Source organism: Glycine soja, chromosome 4 (genome assembly GCF_004193775.1).
Source record: "Glycine soja cultivar W05 chromosome 4, ASM419377v2, whole genome shotgun sequence".
NCBI lineage: Eukaryota > Viridiplantae > Streptophyta > Magnoliopsida > Fabales > Fabaceae > Glycine > Glycine soja.
The window spans coordinates 31575544-31594227 of NC_041005.1; the positions used below are offsets into that span (position 1 = coordinate 31575544).

At 40.0% G+C, this 18684-nt stretch overlaps 1 non-coding gene across 1 annotated transcript; it reads left to right on the forward strand.

Annotated features, from left to right (window-relative positions):
- The first annotated feature begins 2961 nt into the window (after positions 1-2961).
- Positions 2962-3068, forward strand: LOC114410943. Its single transcript, XR_003666334.1, has one exon. It is a non-coding gene; the product is annotated as a small nucleolar RNA R71 (small nucleolar RNA).
- Positions 3069-18684: the final 15616 nt, after the last annotated feature.

Sequence of the window (18684 nt, forward strand, 5' to 3'; positions counted from 1 at the left end):
ATTTTTGCAGGATCTACTTCAATGCCCTTATTGGAAATAATGTGGCCTAAAACTATACCTTGCTCAACCATAAAATGACATTTTTCAAAATTTAGAACAAGGTTAGTTTCAATGCATCTATTCAAAACTTTTTCCAAACTATTCAAACAACCATCAAAAGAGGATCCATTTACAGTGAAATCATCCATAAACACCTCTATGCAATTTTCTAAAAAATCACTGAAAATACTAATCATGCACCGCTGGAAGGTACCAGGGGCATTGCACAGGCCGAAAGGCATCCTCCTATAAGCAAAAGTGCCGAAGGGGCAGGTGAATGTGGTCTTTTCCTGATCCTCAGGAGCAATAGTAATTTGCATATAACCAGAAAAACCATCAAGGAAACAGTAGTGGGATTTACCTGCCAGGCGTTCAAGCATCTGGTCAATGAATGGCAGGGGAAAATGGTCCTTTTTGGTAACCTGGTTCAACCTCCTATAGTCAATGCAGACTCTCCAACTGTTCTGCACCCGAGTAGGAATCAGCTCCTCCTTCTCATTTCTGATCACTGTGAGGCCAGTCTTTTTCGGGACTACCTGGACGGGACTCACCCATTGGCTGTCGGAGATAGGATAAATGATTCCAGCTTGCAAAAGCTTGGTTATCTCCTTCTTCACTACATCAAGAATCACCGGGTTGAGTCTTCTCTGTGGCTGTCTTACTGGTTTAGCTCCATCCTCTAAATTTATTCGATGCATACATGTGGATGGGCTAATACCAGGAATGTCCGCCAGGGTCCAGCCTATAGCCTTCTTATGCTTCTTGAGAACTGACAACAACTTCTCCTCTTGCTCATCAGCAAGGGAGGCAGATATAATCACTGGAAAACTCTTGCTATCATCCAAGTAAGCGTATTTTAAATTTGATGGCAGAGGCTTCAATTCTGGTGTGGTCGGCTGGACAGTGGTAGAAGGAGATGGTTTCTCAGCCTTTACCTCATAAAGAAAGTCAGAGGTATGTGTACTTCCTGAAACTTGGTTAGTCCTATCTGACTCTATAAAATCAATCTCAAGAGGTAAAACACCACCACCAGGCATGCAATCAATATCACTCTCAGATTCACTCTCAGCATCAAATTCAGACATATGATCAAGTACAATTTCAGACTCAATGCATGAAGAGTGAGAGGCATACAGATTAGAATAAAGATCAGTCATGTATTCATCAACAACATGGTCAATTATTTCAGCACGAAATACATAAAGATCTTCAGATGGGTATTTCATAGCATCCAGAATATTAAAATGAACAGTTATATCACCAAACTCCATGGACAGTGTGCCTGCATAAACATCTATCTTAGTTCTAGCAGTTTTCATAAAGGGTCTGCCTAGAATGATGGGAACTGATCCTTGAGAAAATCCATCTTCCATATTCAAGATATAAAAATCAACAGGGAAAATCAGTTCACCAACTCTAACTAAGACATCTTCTATGAAACCAACAGGATAGGCAACACTTCTATTAGCTAAATGAATTACCACATCAGTTGACTGCAAGGGACCTAGAGATAGAGAATTAAAAATCGACAGAGGCATAACACTAACAGAGGCTCCTAAATCTAGCATGGCATTGTCAAACTTACTATTCCCTATAATACAAGGTATGCTGAATGTACCTGGATCTTTGCATTTTTCAGGAATTTGAGGAACAGATTTACCAATCAATGAGGAGACATTTCTACCCATGCTAATTCGTTCACTTCCTTTAAGCTTCCGCTTATTAGTGCACAGCTCCTTCAAGAATTTAGCATATCTTGGAATTTGCTTTATTGCATCCAATAGAGGTATGTTTACCTCTACTTTTCTAAACGTTTCCAAGATCTCTTTCTCTGCCTCTTCCATTTTTTTGTTGGAAACTGCTCTTGGAGGGAATGGAAGAGGGGGAATGTGCTGCTTCTGCAAATCAGAATTACCTGTGGAAGAAGATTCACCTACACAGAAATTGTTAGGTAGATTTTTGTCATCACCTTTTTCTGGAATAGAGTGAAGTTTGGCAGGTTCATTTGCAGATGAGGAAGGTGCTACGGGTTGAGGTCCTTGACACTGCTTTCCCGACCTCAATGAAATGGCACTGACATTTTTGGGGTTTTGGACAACTTGAGAAGGCAGCTTGTCAGAATTCTGGGATTGTTGTTGATTCAATTGAGTAGCTAATTGTCCCATCTGATTGGTTAAGCTCTGAATGGAGGCTCTGGTCTCTTGCTGAAACTGCATGTTCTGCATAGTCATTTGCCTCACAAGTTCTTCGAGGGAAGGTTGTGGAGGGGCCTCAATTGTTGGCTGTTTCTGGGGTTGTTGCTGTTGTTGGATTGGTGGAGGAATGTATGGTCTGCTTGGGCCAGCAGCATTTTGGAAGGAAGGAGCAGGCTGCTGTTGTTGTTGCTGAGGGCTGGACCATCTGAGGTTAGGGTGATTCCTCCATCTAGGGTTGTATCTGTTGCTGGAAAGGTCATAATTGCTCTGCTGTGGTTGATTTTGCTGCTGAGGTTGAGGAGGTCTATTGTAAATATTTGCAGCATAAGCTTCAGGCTGCTCAATTGCTCTAGGTTGCTGCATGGAAGGGCAAAGGTCTGTATGGTGGTCAGCAGAGGAGCACAAACCACAAACCCTTGCGACAGGTATAGATTTCTGATTCAAGGCCAGCTAGGTTACCAAGTTGACCAATGCATCCAGTTTGCCTTCAAGCTTCTTAGTTTCAGATGATGCAGATGGGTTTGTAGCTACCTCATGCACTCCTCTAATGACTATGGCATCATTTCTGGCGCTAAACTGCTGGGAGTTGGAGGCCATCTTCTCAATTAAATTTCTGGCTTCAGCAGGAGTCATGTCTCCAAGGGCTCCACCACTGGCAGCATCTATCATACTTCTCTCCATATTACTAAGTCCTTCATAAAAATATTGGAGAAGAAGTTGTTCTGAAATCTGATGGTGGGGGCAACTGGCACATAGTTTCTTAAATCTCTCCCAGTACTCATACAGGCTCTCTCCACTGAGTTGTCTAATACCTGAGATATCCTTCCTGATGGCTGTGGTCCTGGAAGCAGGGAAATTTTTTTCTAAAGAATACTCTCTTAAGGTCATCCCAGCTCGTGATGGACCTTGGAGCAAGGTAATACAGCCAGTCCTTTGCCACTCCCTCTAATGAATGAGGAAAAGCCTTCAGAAATATGTGATCCTCTTGGACATCTGGGGGTTTCATGGTGGAGCCGACAATGTGAAATTCTTTCAAATGTTTGTGCGGGTCTTCACCTGCAAGGCCATGAAACTTTGGAAGCAAATGAATCAGTCCAGTCTTAAGAACATATGGGACATCCTCATCAGGGTATTGGATGCACAAGCTTTCATAGGTGAAATCAGGTGCAGCCATTTCCCTTAGAGTCCTCTCACGAGGTGGAGGTTGTGCCATGTTCTCAGAATGTGCAAAATCAGAATGCTCAGAATCAGAATGCTCAAAATTATAATGCTCAAGATCAGGATGTTCAAAATCACCAATAACAGAATGCACAAATTCACCAGTTATGGAATGCTCAGAATGATCAAAAGGTATAAAATGATGCCTAACTAATCTATGAAATGTCCTATCTATCTCAGGATCAAAGGGTTGTAAGTCAGATGGATTGCCTCTAGTCATACACTACATTCAGCATGCACACAACTAGTTGCCTTGTCATGTAAATAAAGGTGTAGGTTTGAACTACAGCAACCCTCAAATGATATCCAAATGACTTGAAATTTTGTGAGCAACCTTATAAAATGATGAGAAGATAGCACAAAAAATTTCAGACAAAAATTCAAAGTCTAACTATGAAAGCTAAAATTGGTAGGTTAAGAAAAATAAGTGAATAAAACTTGAAAAATAAAAAACTTTTGACAGAATCGCTTTTTTTGGATGATGGAGACCTCAGCCGGAGCAAAAGTTATGGCCGTTTGAAGTTTTGACAAACACAAAATTTGCTAGTTTTTTGGAACTTTCAAATCTGACCAAACTAAAGGCTCTAGCTATTTTTCCCACAAAATATGGATTAAAAGAAGTTACCACAAAAAAAATTCAGCCAAAAATAACAACCCTAGCTACTAAAACAAAAAATCCCAATTAATTCAGCATGGGTGGTCGCTAAAATCCGTCTCTAATTGATTTCTACTACTACTCTGTTTTTCCGCAAGCTGATTTCTACTACTACTCTGTTTTCAAGCACAATCTTCACAGCAAAACACCCAAGACTGAAACAGGGGAAATGCTTAATGGTAAAACTGAAACAGAACACACATTAAACAAAATACCAGGACACTAATCAACACTAACACACATACTAACACAATACTAACAATTAAACATAAAACACGAAAGGATTAAACACACAACACTAGCTAGCTATTATGAACCTTTGGACACTGCTCCCCGGCAACGGCGCCAAATTTGATCGAGGCCGTACCCGAATCAAATAAACATGAAAATGCAATAACTAGGAAGTGATCCTAGGTCGTTTCCCAATGAGCAGTGACAAGCCAAATGTTCATAATATACTTGCAGTAACAGTAACGATGGGGGGGGGTTGGTTGTTTGGTAATTAAAGAGCAGAACAAATAAAATGGAATACGAAACTACTAATATTAAAAACGGGTTGTTTCCTCTGATTCAGAAGCCACTCTCTAATCCTGGGTTATGGAGAATTCGTCCCTAACAGTCAACCACTTAATCCAACCCTATTTCAATTTACTAAGCGAAAATCAACTTAGGGTTTTCAATACGTGATTAGGCACCACATACACCAGTTAGCCCTTCGTCCATTAAGCATGAACGCAAGTTAGGCTCAGAGGCAATTAATCGAACACGAAGCGTGCACTGATTAATATTCACGAAATTGGGATAACTGGTGAAGGGAAAACTGCCAGGAAACCACATTACAAACGAAACCTCAAGAGAGTTGGGCTTCGTCCTCAAAAGGAAACAACACCAGAAAATCTAGCCTTCCATGGATTCAAACAGAAAACGCAAATGAAACATGAAGCAGAAACGTAAATGAACAAGAACGTAAATGAACAGAAACATAAATGAACAGAAACATAAATGAACAGAAACGTAAATGAACAGAAACGTAAATGAAAGTAGAAGAAGAAGCAAGAATGAACTCGTAATTAGAAGCAGAAAACGGAAATTTGCATTAAGAACGAAAACTGTAACAAGGGCACAGAAAAACGTGAAAACCTAAAACCAAAGCTCTGAATAATGAAAATAGCATAGCAGAATAGAATGCCCTGCACGAATCCCAAGGCAGCTATTTAAAAAGAGTCACTCAAAGTCACTGGGCCCTATTACAATACTCTGGCCCAAAACGAAATAAACACTAAACAACATAAAATAAAATTGCGAAATTTCCTCATTAGAAATTAACTAAGGTAAGCGCTGCTTTATTTGCCCTCTTCAAGTCCACAACCAAAATCCGGATTAAGCCCAATGTTTCATTAATTCCTGAAATTAGATTAAAAACATCAAATTAGCTAAATGAGCCCAAATAATAAAACTGCCTAATTAATTGACAATTAAGACCAATCAATAATTAAAATGGTGCAAAAAGGGTTTAGAAAATAGAAGAAAATGATGGCACATCAACCCCTACTTGTGGAAATTGTGCAGTGATCAGGTCATTAGACGATGCATTCCAGATCATGAGATTGACTCAGTCCTGCGGTTCTGTCATTCTTCTGCACCGGGAGGTCATCTGGGTGTTCAAAGGATAACTCACAGAGTGCTTGACTGTGGCTTTTATTGGCCCACCATCTTTAAAGATGTGTGGAAGATTTGTAGCACTTGTGAGCATTGTCAGAGAGCAGGAAGTGCACTTACATGGCGACAACAAATGACTCAGTAACCTATGCTATTCTGTGAAGTGTTTGATGTCTGGGGCATAGATTTCATGGGCCTTTTTCCTATCTCTTTTGGTTATGTTTACATTCTCCTTGCAGTTGATTATGTTTCAAAATGGGTGGAAGCCAAGCCCACTAGAACTAATGATGCTAAGGTTGTTGTAGATTTTGTCAGATCTAATCTGTTTTGCAGGTTTGGAGTACCTAAAGCAATCGTTAGTGATCAAGGAACCCATTTTTGCAACAAATCAATGCATGCCTTGCTTAAAAAGTACGGGGTTGTACACAGGGTATCCACACCATACCACCCCCAAACCAATGGACAGGCAGAAATTTCTAACTGGGAGATCAAGAGAATTTTAGAGAAGATTGTGCAGCCAAGCAGGAAAGATTGGAGTACCAGGCTTGATGATGCTCTTTGGGCACATCGGACTACCTACAAAGCACCCATAGGAATGTCTCCTTATCGGGTTGTCTTTGGAAAGGCATGTCATCTTCCAGTGCAGATTGAGCACAAAGCATACTGGGCAGTGAAGACCTGCAACTTCTCTATGGATCAAGCTGGTGAGGAAAGAAAGTTGCAACTGAGTGAGTTTGATGAGATCCGCCTAGAAGCTATGAGAATGCCAAGTTCTACAAAGAAAAGACCAAGCAGTTCCATGATATCATGATAATTAAGAAGGACTTCATGGTTGGGCAAAAAGTGTTATTGTATAATTCTAGGCTTGGACTCATGAGTGGTAAGTTGAGGTCTAAGTGGATTGGTCCTTTTGTTGTTACTAATGTTTTTCCTTATGGTACAGTTGAGATCAAAAGCGACTCCACAATCAAGAGCTTCAAGGTCAATGGACACCGACTTAAGCCATTCCTCACAAACCCTTCTTTAGTGGACATAGTGGTGGAATTGACTTCCTTACTCCACCCTACTCTTCCTCCACCATGACTTAGGGAGTTTTTCTTTTCCTATCTCCTTCTTTACTTTTATTACATTTGTCCGATTCTATTTGATGGTTTAATTGCTTTTAATCTTTTACTTGTGCTATATTGAGGACAATGTGTTGTTTAAGTATGGGGGGAGTGTTCTTTGGTTTTGCTAGTTTTGTTAGTTTTGTTAATTTTGTTAGTTGTGTTAAATTTGTTAATTTTGTTAGTTTTGTTGGGTTTCTAGTTTAATATTTTAGGTCAATTCTGTTTGCATGTACAACTTTGCACATTTTTTTTGAATTATAGGATATGTTCAAGTAATGGGTAATTGTTTTGAAAATAAAAGTCACTTGACATTTTGTGATTTGAAGTCCTTGTTTTTCCTCTACATGTCATGATATTTTTGAAAGCTCAATTTGGAAGTGATAAGTTTACCTTTGTGAGAATTTGAGCCATCATCATAATCATTTGGTGTGTTTTGCCCCATTGATTGCTTGCACAATAGCCTTGGCTTGATTCTTGTTGATGCTTCCTAATTCACATGCATATTTGGAAATGATTTAGGCTATTTTGTTCTTATAAGCCTCTAGCCAAATGGACTTACCTTGAATTAATCCCTTTGATAGCCCTTTGAGCCTATGTTTCCCTTTCTTTGTTTTGAAGCTCATTACAAGCCTTAAGTGAAAAACCATGATCTCACCTTAACCTTAAGGAATTTTGGAGCTTTGGAATTGTTTTGGGAATGAGTGTGGGGGGTTTTGTTGTTCCTTTAGGTTTTGGAATTTTGCGTTTAAATTTTATCTTTAGGTTTTGTTATTTTTTATTAATATGCACTTATTCCCCATTGCTCCTTTATTCCTTTGGAATTTAGCTACTTATTCCATATTTTTCCCTACCTTGTCCTTGGCCCCATCATAACCTTAAAAGACCTTTTGATCCTCATGTGCTTGTGTTTATGGGTTGATTGTCAATTTTAGAATCTTGCCAAGTTTATGTGGTGTTGGTTTTCATGGGTGCTTTGAGGGTAAATAGTAGCCTAGACACTTGAGTGATAGAGTGTATATCTTGTGAGGCTTTATCACTTTTCATTCTTGAGCTGATTAACTATTTTGCCATGATTGGATTGCTTGGATGATTTTCAGGAATGTCTTGACTCTTTGGATCTCTTCATGTTAGATGTTTCCCATTTTTTTTCATTCCTTGAGATTCATTGAGAAATACGTAATTGTTGTTGTGTCTGTTTGTTTCTCTTCAATGTCTCTGAATTTGTCCCTTGCTTTGTTTTTTATTTTTTATTTATTTTACCCAGGAGTGCAAAAGGCTAAGTGTGAGGGGACTTGATGTGTCATCATTTTCACATATTTCTTAAACCTTTTTGTCACCATTTTAATTATTGATTAGCCTTAATTGTCAAATTAATTATGCAGTTTTATCATTTGGGCCTACTGGATTAATTTTGTGTTTTAAATTTAATTTCAGGAGAATTGGGCTTGGGCTTGAATCCAGAATTGGGCTTGGACTTGAAGAGAGCAGACTATTTTATTCTACCAAATTTTATCTTATCTAGATATTATTTAGATTTGATCTCATCTAGATATTATTCCATCTAGATCTTATCTTATCTAGATTTTATTTTATTTATGGGCTTGGATTTAAAACAGATTTGTAAGCTTTGGGGCTGAAAAACTATATAACAGCACCAAGGTTCTAGTTAGGCTCTTTTCTCTCTCTCCTCTCCTTTCTCTCTTTTTCGTTTTAGTTTTAGAGTGCTACTCTCAATTCGTTTTAGTTTCTTTTACGTTTTGGAGAATAATTCTAGTTTTCTTCGTTTCTACTACAATTTCGTTTTCTATTGATTAATGGAAGGCTAAGTATCCAGTGTTGTTTTCTCTTAAGGATCAAGCACAGCTCTCTTTGAGGTTCTATTATTACCATTAAATTTTGATCAGTTTTTCCTCTTCACCAATTACTCTATATTTGCTGCTATTAATTCATGCATGCTTAGTGCTTGATTAATTGTCTCTGCGCTTAATTTACGTTCATGCTTAATGATCGTTCATGATTAATTGGTGTATGTGTTGCTTAATCACATAATGAATGCCTTATGTTAAATTTCGCTTAGTAATTTAATTTAGGGTTGGATTAAGTGGTTGAACTGATAAAGGATAAACTCTCGTAACCTAGGATAAGAGACTTGCTTGTGAATCAAGGGGAAACAACATGTTTTAATTCTAATATTTTCTAATTCAAATCTATTCATTGTTTAATTTACAAAAGCAAACAACCCACCCAATTCGTTACTATTTTCCTACTATCTGTTATGAATGTTTAGCTGACCATTGCTCGTTGGGAGACGACCTAGGATCACTTCCTAGATATTGCATTTTTAATGTTTATTTGATTCGGGTACGGCCTCGATTAGTGAATTAGAATAATTGAGTGCTGAATTTTTTTTTCTATTGCAATTCCTTGTATTTGGACATTCTTTAGTGGTGTATTGGGAGTCTCCAAGAGACTACCCAAACCTCTATTTGTGTGTAATAACTTAGTGTAAACCACGTAGACTAAGTGAAGAGATAATTGGAACCTCCAAAGGGTCATTCAAGCCTTCACATAAGAAACCGTCTAGCTTGCTTTAAATTTCCTTTACAAAATGCGTAAACAACTCCTGAACCCTTATTTTCAAAATGCACAAACCTCTTCTCGGGTTTTCTAGTGTTTTCCTCGAATAAACGTTGGTGGCGAATCCCACGTGTTTTCCTTTTTGGAAGATGCTCTTTTGGCTTTTCGCCCACACTCCTGTCGAAGGGTAGGTTGCGACAGATGGCGACTCCACTGGGGACGTTGTTAGAGAGTTAAGCCATTCGATCAGTGTGCAATGTTTATCGTGGCTTCTTCTTTATTTATGTTCCCTTTTTCTCTTTTATCTTTTTTTTTGTCCATATTTGTGGATAACCTTTGCCATGTTATTGCCTTTTGCTGTGTGTCTATCTATCTATTACATTCATAGTTGGAAATATTTTTGTTCTATGCACACATGGCACCTACACCTTTGCATGCATGTTGAGATATTAGGCCCTATACCCGGGTCTATGTTAGCCATAAGGAGTGGAGGTCGATCTGTGGTCATGCTGGGTCTCTGACTCGCTTGATAACAGTGAAACCTCATATAGAGTTTTCCTCTTTTGGTGATGCATTGTCGCTTATAGTCCCTATCACCACAATGTATTACCTAAGAGGATGATATCTCTAGAAGCCAGTAAAGTTACATGAAAGTACCCTTGGGAGTTGTCACTAGAAGGAGACTTTTGGATCCTTTCCATTAGGTTCCTAAATTAGGGGGGGGGGGCACATAGCAAACTCACTCTGGCTTGTTCCTTGATCGCATCATGCATCTCTTCACGGCATCGTAATGGGCATATCATTCCTGCATTTATCATTTATCATGTTCAAGCATTGCATTTGCATAAGTCATTGCATTATCATACATCTTCATTTAACATGTTGTTGTTATGCCAATTGCATACATGTTATTTCCATCATCTGCATGTTATGTTCACTCATGCATGACTCTGACACGTAGTTGCTCCTGCCTTGCATTTTCCAAAACAAAAAAAAAAACAAAAAGAAAGTCATGATGAAGCACGAAAGTTTACACCACATTTTTAGTTACATGTGTTGGGTACCATGATGATAGCTATAAATAGATCATGTTGGGATTATACACCCATTTCTCTGGGAAAAATGATTGAAAATCACGTGAACATGGTACCTAATGCATTGTTAACTAGGAAAGAATGGTTCTTCGGGCGTTTCTTGTCGATCTCATAATTAGTTTGTCATGCGTAGCATAAGTATGCCCTAATCATCCATCTCTATGATGTTGTCGAAGTATTGACAATCAAAATTTCTATTCCTTGGATTATGGGGTCGAACCAAGCATATGCTTTTAAGAAAAGGTTTTCATTAAGTCAAGGTCAAGTATGGAAGTAACCAGCTTGCAGAAGTTGGGGTAGAAGATAGATTGAGTTTACATAGCTTCTTTAGCTACTGCCAACACATGGTTGAGCTAAAATAATTTACAAAAACTATGGACTTTTGATATCCATGTTTTATTTCCAGTTGTACTTTGACTCTGACAAGATGTAATGAACAATGTTGTTTTAATGAAAATTTGAATTGATTCAACCCTATGTTCTACTGAATGTCCTGTGTAAAATTTGCAATATTTCGACAATGTATCATTCACATACATCCATGCTTATTTTTATTTTCACATTGGTTGTATTTCTCATTGCATTTTTTCCTTGAAATTAGAACTGTAATCATTGTAATCAAAAGGAAGGAACGTGTTTTACGATGCCCTTACCAAACGCATGCCAAAGCTAGAGTGATGAGTGAAATAGAGGAGGTGCAAAAGTAGATGCAGGCTGACATGGAGGCCATGAAAGAGCAAATGACCATAATGATGGAAGCCATGATGAGTATGAAAAGGATGATAGAGGTCAATGCGGCTAGAGTTGTTGCCGCAAGTACTGCTACAGAATTGGACCCGACTCACCCACCTAGCTTCAATCAAGTAAATCATCCAGCCTCGGATATGGTAGGTCAGGAAGCCAAGCGTTGGGAAGTACGGGCAACCCCATTTTGTGCAGGTCCAGAGTAAGGATTCCTTCCCACCATATGGCTTGCCTCCCAACTATATGCCACCCAATGTTGCACACACTCCCATTGAGAATGTCGATAACTCTGCTCCCATACCCATTGAGAGCCAACATCCCCAATCTGGTCATGCACAGGTCTCTCAACCCATAGGGGAGACACATGAAGCACCCCGGGACCACAATCTAGTCGATTCCGAGCCTCATGTAGGATATGCTACTAAGGGGTAGGTGTTTTGCGGCATACCCCTGCCAAACACTTTGGGGGGCCCTTAGTATTGCCCACAACCACAACCCTTGCATTTTGCGGTAGGAAGAGTCCCTCCTGCTATGATGGAAAGAAGATATTTGATCAAATAGAGGAGAGGCTGAGGGCTATTGAAAGAGGCGGAGATTATGCCTTTGCTGACATGGCAGAACTGTGCATAGTGCCTGATGTCATTATCCCTCTGACGTTCAAGGTGCCGGATTTCGATAAATACAAGGGGAGTACTTTCCCCAAGAATCACTTGAAGATGTACACTAGGAAAATGGGGGTATACTCGAAAAATGAAAAATTGTTGATGCATTTCTTGTAGGAAAGTCTTACTAGGGCAGTCGTCACCTAGTATACTAATTTGGAACCTTCCTGAGTCCATTCTTGGAAGGACCTAATGGTTTCCTTCATTAGGTAGTATCAATACAATTCTGATATGGCTTCGGATAGAATGCAGCTACAGAACATGTGTAAGAAGGAGCATGAATCTTTCAAAGAATACACCCAAAGGTGGAGGGATCTGGCAGCTCAAGTAGCGCCCCCAATGATGGAGAGGGAGATGATAACAATGATAGTAGACACGTTACCGGTGTTCTACTCTGAGAAGATGGTGGGTTACATGCCTTCAAGCTTTGCCAATTTAGTTTTCATCGGCGAAAGGATCGAAGTGGGTCTGAGAAGAGGCAAATTTGATTATCCTGCTTTGATGAATAGGAAGCCTGGGGCAAATGGAGAGAATAAAAAAGAGAGAGAAACCCATGTTGTGGCTGATTAGAAAGGCCTGCAAACTTAGATACGTTTTCTGGCATGCTACGTGTTGGGAGATTTGGTTGATGAGGAACATCATTTTTAACAAGGGTAGGCCAAGCTATTCGTAATTCATCTCATCTAGGAACTGAAGTTCTCAAGGAAAGCAGTCCACCCAACACAATCAAAAAATCCTTTGATGGGGAAGCCCTCTTCCTCTAGACTTTGGAAGTTTACCCTTCATCTAGTGATGAAGGAATCCACAGGAAAAATGTTCTTGCCCTTCTCCTCGGTGTTGATTCCTAGACTCATAGCAGCTTCACTTCTATTTGGTGCTATTGTACACAAAGATTGAAACATTTTGAAAAACATAGGTGAGATTTTTGAAAGTTTGAGTTCTCAAGCGTAGGCAAAGACATAAATAGCTCTTAGAGTTCAAGATTTCAAAAAAATCTCTTGAATAGCTCTTAGTAAAGATATCAACCCATTGGTTATTTGTGTCTACAAACTTTATATCAAAAACACCTCTTTACACATAATCACAAATGAAATGATATTTTATCTCAATATGCTTAGTCTTTGAATGTTGTATGGGATTTTTAGATAGATTGATTGCACTAGTATTGTCACACTATATTGGTATACTGTACTCAAAACTAGAGTAATATTCTAACTGATACTTTACATATAACAGTTGTGAGCAACAACTTACAGCTAACACATACTTAGCCTCTATTGTGGGTACAACAATGAATTTCTATTTCTTACTTTCCCATGATATTAGACAGGGTCCAATATAATGACATCCACCACTTGTGCTTTTTTTTTTCAACTCTGTCTGCTGCATAGTCTGCATCATAGTATATTACTAACTTGAAATCTTGATTTTTCTTATAGTACAAACTTTGGTTAGTAGTACCCACTAGATAGCGTAAGATACTCTTAACATCTTTAGGATGTGACTCTTGTGGCGTCCCTAAATTAATGACTGGTTTAATAGTAATAATTTAAATAACAAAAACCATGGTAAATTTTTTTTTTTCTTTTTCTTTTTCATTTCTTTCTCTTTTCACTATAACTAGGTTTAGAAGGAAAATCCTCACTATAAAGTCCTGAATGGCCAGTTCACAACTCTATTCGGAGTCATTTCTTTCTTACCGCTCATAATTCTCTAAATTATTTTGCTGTTTCAAAAGGAAGAATATACCAGCCATTACTTTAGGTCGTCACGTGAAAAAAAGGGTAAAATACAGTCGATAAACTCTTTTACAAATAAAGTTGCTAATGATTTCTTTTCAGATAACAAGATCGATCATAAATGCATTCATCATTTAAAGCTGTCCAAAATATGGGAGTTTTACAAAATATATATAGTGTCATCCAGAGCAAAGGTGTCCATAGTGGTGGCTTCAGCCACATGTATACAATCATCAAATGCCTATACATCAGGTCTACCCATACAAAAACAAAAGAGTAAACCTAACAGTTAGTCCTAGATACACCCACCCTCAAAAAGTATACAAAACTAATCCAAAAAGCTGTCCACTAGGATGAAGAGCCTCCGCTGATCGCCATCTCCCTCGGGCCGCTATCCTCCGTAGAGTCTGCCTCAGATGCCGACATGACTTCCTCGGGAGAATCCACCTCAAGAAGTGGATCCTCATCACCCTCTAGAAAGTCAAGGGCATCCACAGCAGGCTCAGGAGGTAGCTCCTCTAGGTCCTCCTCAGGGTCTTCCTCGGATGACGTTACCTCGATCACTTGAACGGGCTCCACTAGACGATATGGTGTAGGCGTGGGTAGTATCCACTCCACAGTGCGCTGAAGCGTCCGTGCAGGTTCATCTGGATGCACCAAAGAAGTAGCCGTGAATCGAATGGTGCCCCGAAATCGGCACCTCGTGTTGCCTTCGAGGGTCTCCCAAGCTCCCTCTAGGCACTCCATCTCTACTCGATCACGGATTAGCTGCGCCGCCATCACGATCTACAAGAAAGAAGAGAAAGGGGTAGACTCTTTCACAAGAATCTAACTGTGCTGCACACGATGCGTCTCATAAACACTACATGCAATAAAAGGGGTATTTTAAGGCTTTCCATCTCTGGTAATCGATTACACAGCCTTGGTAATCGATTACCAGAGGCTAAACTTGAATTACACAGCCTCAGGACATGAAATATGCAATAATACACTGTGTAATCGATTACACATGCCTGGTAATCGATTACCAGTGACCCATTCCTCTGTGTAATCGATTACACAGGTTGGTAATCGATTACCAGAGGCTTCCATCAACTCCCAGTTCCCTTTTTAAGCCTGGTAATCGATTACACCCCTTGGTAATCGATTACCAGAGGCTTCCTTAGCTTCCTGACCTCGTTTTCAAGCCTGGTAATCGATTACATCCCCTGGTAATCGATTACCAGAGACCATCTTAGCCCCCTGTCTTCATTTTTAAGCCTTGTAATCGATTACCCACCCTTGGTAATCGATTACCAGAGACCATACTCCACATATCACACAAAATTCACAGCTGGCCAGCTACCACAAGCCTCCTTGCTTTGTGGTCTTGTTTTCCTTTTATCTGTTGACTGCCAGGAGCTCGCCTGTTTAGGTACATCACAGGTTCTCACTGACCGACTATGCCCGGGTTGGGTCGGGATTGGTCAAGCTTGGTTTTGGGCAATAGCACCCCACCTGACGTCCCCAAGGTCTCCTGACCCCCGCGACATATCTCCAGGTACCACTCTGTGGTCAACAATAAAGGCAGGAAGTTTCACCCTTCAACACTTCCTCATCTCAAGCTTGTAGGATTATGGGGTACCCATCACATGTGGTACTAGGTGGCGGTCGGGCGATGGTGCACAACAAGTTTTCCACATCCACAATGCGCGCATAAACCCACCATCCCCTGTTGCCCACCTCCAACTGAGCTCACGTACTCCCACGTAGCCCATATCCTCGTTTCTCTCAACACCGGGTCCCCATCAATCCTCCCAAGCTTCCACAACATCCAAGCAAAACAACATTCACACAGCACAAGCTATCACAGCCAAGCAAAACAGAGCAAAGGCAGAAAACTCTGCCAAAACACCAACCAAAAATCACAGCTTTTCCCCACTCAAAGACCCCAGTAACAATTCCTTCGATCCAATTCGTTAACCGTTGGATCGACTCCAAATTTTTACTGGAAGTCTCTAGTACATAAGCCTACATTTTGACCGTTGGGATCTACTAGCAAACATCCAGAACTCATTCTGTACTACTCTTTCCACAGCCAACCACACACAAGCATTTTCTGCACCAAGCTAAAATCCTGCTGCACCTATTTTGACAGCAAAATTCTGCATAAGTGCAGATTTCGAAAATCACACTTCCCCTCATCCAATCTTGCTCAAATCAAATCCTACAAGTCCCAAATCATGTATCAAACATGTCTAAACCAAAGCCAAGCTTCAAACCACAACAACACAAAATCTAGGTGTCCAAAACCCCTCAATTCAATGGCTTTTCTAGGTTTGAAAGGTGAAATTTAGAATGAGGTAAATTTGAAGCAAACTCTCACCTCACACCAGTCCATAACATCTATTTAGACTTGATCAAGCTGGATTTACACCTAAAATCTCACCGAATCAAAATTTGACTCTTCAACACCCAAATTTTGCCCTAGAAATGGCTCTTGGTTCACTTTGGTCATTTGTTTTTCTCTCTAGCTCAGCCTAACCTTTCTCACATGTCCTAAATGACATTTCAAGCTAGTATTAGCTCACTTTAACCTCCATTTACCACAGAATTCAGACTTAGCCTTCCAACTCTCAAGGTCTCACTCTTTTTCCACTCATAACATCACATTCTCACTTTCTAACCCTAGGTTAGTTCTACCCTTCATCTCTAACAGTTTTCCATCAGCAATTTCAGCATATAAACATCACAAACATCATCACAAAAACCCTAAAACAGAATGGGTATGTCTAACTCATCCAAACATGGCAATTTCGACAAGCTTTCCACAAATGTCTTCACAAATAATCATCACACAGCAGAAAACTAACAAAACTACCCCTCATATCTCCCAAAACCCCATACCCACGAAAATCAAGAGGGAAAGAAGTCCACCCAAACCTGAATTTTCGAAGTCCCACTCGTAGCCACGCACTTCACGACCCCGAAAATGCTCTCCTTTCACGATTTGGGGCAAAAATGATGGCCAAAGGTTGAAGCTTTGTGTGGAGCTTCAATGGAGAATGAGGGAGGAAGAAAGGCAACGTGAGGGAGAGAGAAAGCTGTCTGAAAAAAATGAGGGCTGAGTGAAGAGAGAGAGAGTTGCTTTTTGGTGTTTAAAAGGCTTTTTCCTCTTTTCTTATTATTTTATTCAAGCTTTGCCACATGTCCCTATTTGATTGGAGCAAAAAGGGCCCACTTTCTCTTTTTGACTGTGACCCATACTCAGTCACAAAAGTGAGGAAAATCTGACCTTTGAAACGCTAAAATCCTGCCTCGGTTTGCGTGCCATTTCTCTGGTTCCAGTTTCTCGCGTTTCTCTGCGTCCGTCGGGGCCAGTTTTCGAAAGTAAGCAATATATATATCAAAACGCTCAGAATAAAACCCCGAGCGTGGTTCAGAGGTTGGTTTCGTTAAATTCTAAGTCGCACGCAAAACGATGATTTTTAACTAATTAATTAGGAATTAACCCATAACCTCCCAGTTATGGATTTCTCTCCCTTAATTAGTCCAACCCGCATATTTTGCCCCCACTATTCCTATTTCTACCAAGAACATATCTATACATATACACGGAACAATACTTATATATATATATATATATAATCATTCAAAATACATCGTTTTCGAAAATTCCGGGTAGAATTTCCAGGATGTTACAATACTCCCACCCTTTTAGGAATTTCGTCCCCGAAATTAACTACTCTATGAACAAACTTGGGTACAATTCTCTCATCCTAACTTCCAACTCCCATGTAGAATCACCCTCATCGGTTCCCCATTGCACCTTCACCAATGCGATCTCCTTTCCTCTCAACGACTTCATTCTTCGGTCAGTGATCTTCTGAGGTTGTGCTTTATAGGTGAGGTTATCCTTCACCTGTACCTCGTCCACTGCAAGAATATGTGATGGATCCGGGTTGTATCGTCTCAGCTGAGAGACATGGAACACAGGGTGCAAATTCGATAAACTCGGAGGTAAGGCGATATGATAAGCTACAGGCCCAATCTTCTTCAAAATCTGATATGGACCTAGATACTTGGGTGTCAACTTCCTAGCCTTGAGAGCTCTTCCGACTCCGGTTACGGGAGAAACCTTCAAAAACACATGCTCTCCTTCCTGAAAATCTAGTGGCTTCCTCCTTCTATCATAATAGCTCTTCTGCCTATCCTGAGATGCTTTTATCTTCCCTCGAATCAACTTCACTTGTTCGTTAATCTGTTGTAGCATTTCAGGTCCAAGAAGTACCGCTTCTCCATCATCATACCAACAAATAGGAGTTTTGCACTTTCGTCCATATAAAGCTTCAAAAGGAGCCATACCAATACTGGCTTGGTAGCTATTGTTGTAAGTAAACTCAATCAATGGCAAACAATCCATCCAGCTACCTTGTTGCTCTATAATACACGCCCGAAGTAGATCCTCTAGAGTCTGAATGGTTCGTTCAGTCTGACCATCTGTTTGAGGATGATAAGCTGAACTAAGCTTCAGCTTTGTCCCCAAGGCTTCATGTAGACTCGTCCAAAATCGCGAAGTGAACCTCGGATCCCTGTCAGATACAATACTAGAAGGAATTCCATGCAACCTTACTACTTCCTTGATGTACAACTCCACGAGTTTCTCCATTCTATATTTCATATTCACTGGGATAAAATGAGCAGATTTGGTGAGTCGATCTACTATGACCCACACAGCATCATGTCCACGACTAGTCTTGGGTAAACTAGATACAAAATCCATAGATATGTTCTCCCATTTCCATTCCGGAATCTCCAATGGCTTCAATTCTCCCGATGGTCGTTGGTGCTCAACCTTAGCCTTTTGACATGTCAAACATCTTGCTACATATTCAGCTACATCTTTCTTCATGCCATGCCACCAAAAACTTCTCTTCAAATCTTGGTACATCTTAGTCATTCCTGGATGGAAACTAAGACGACTCTTATGTGCTTCCTCCAAAATCTTAACTTT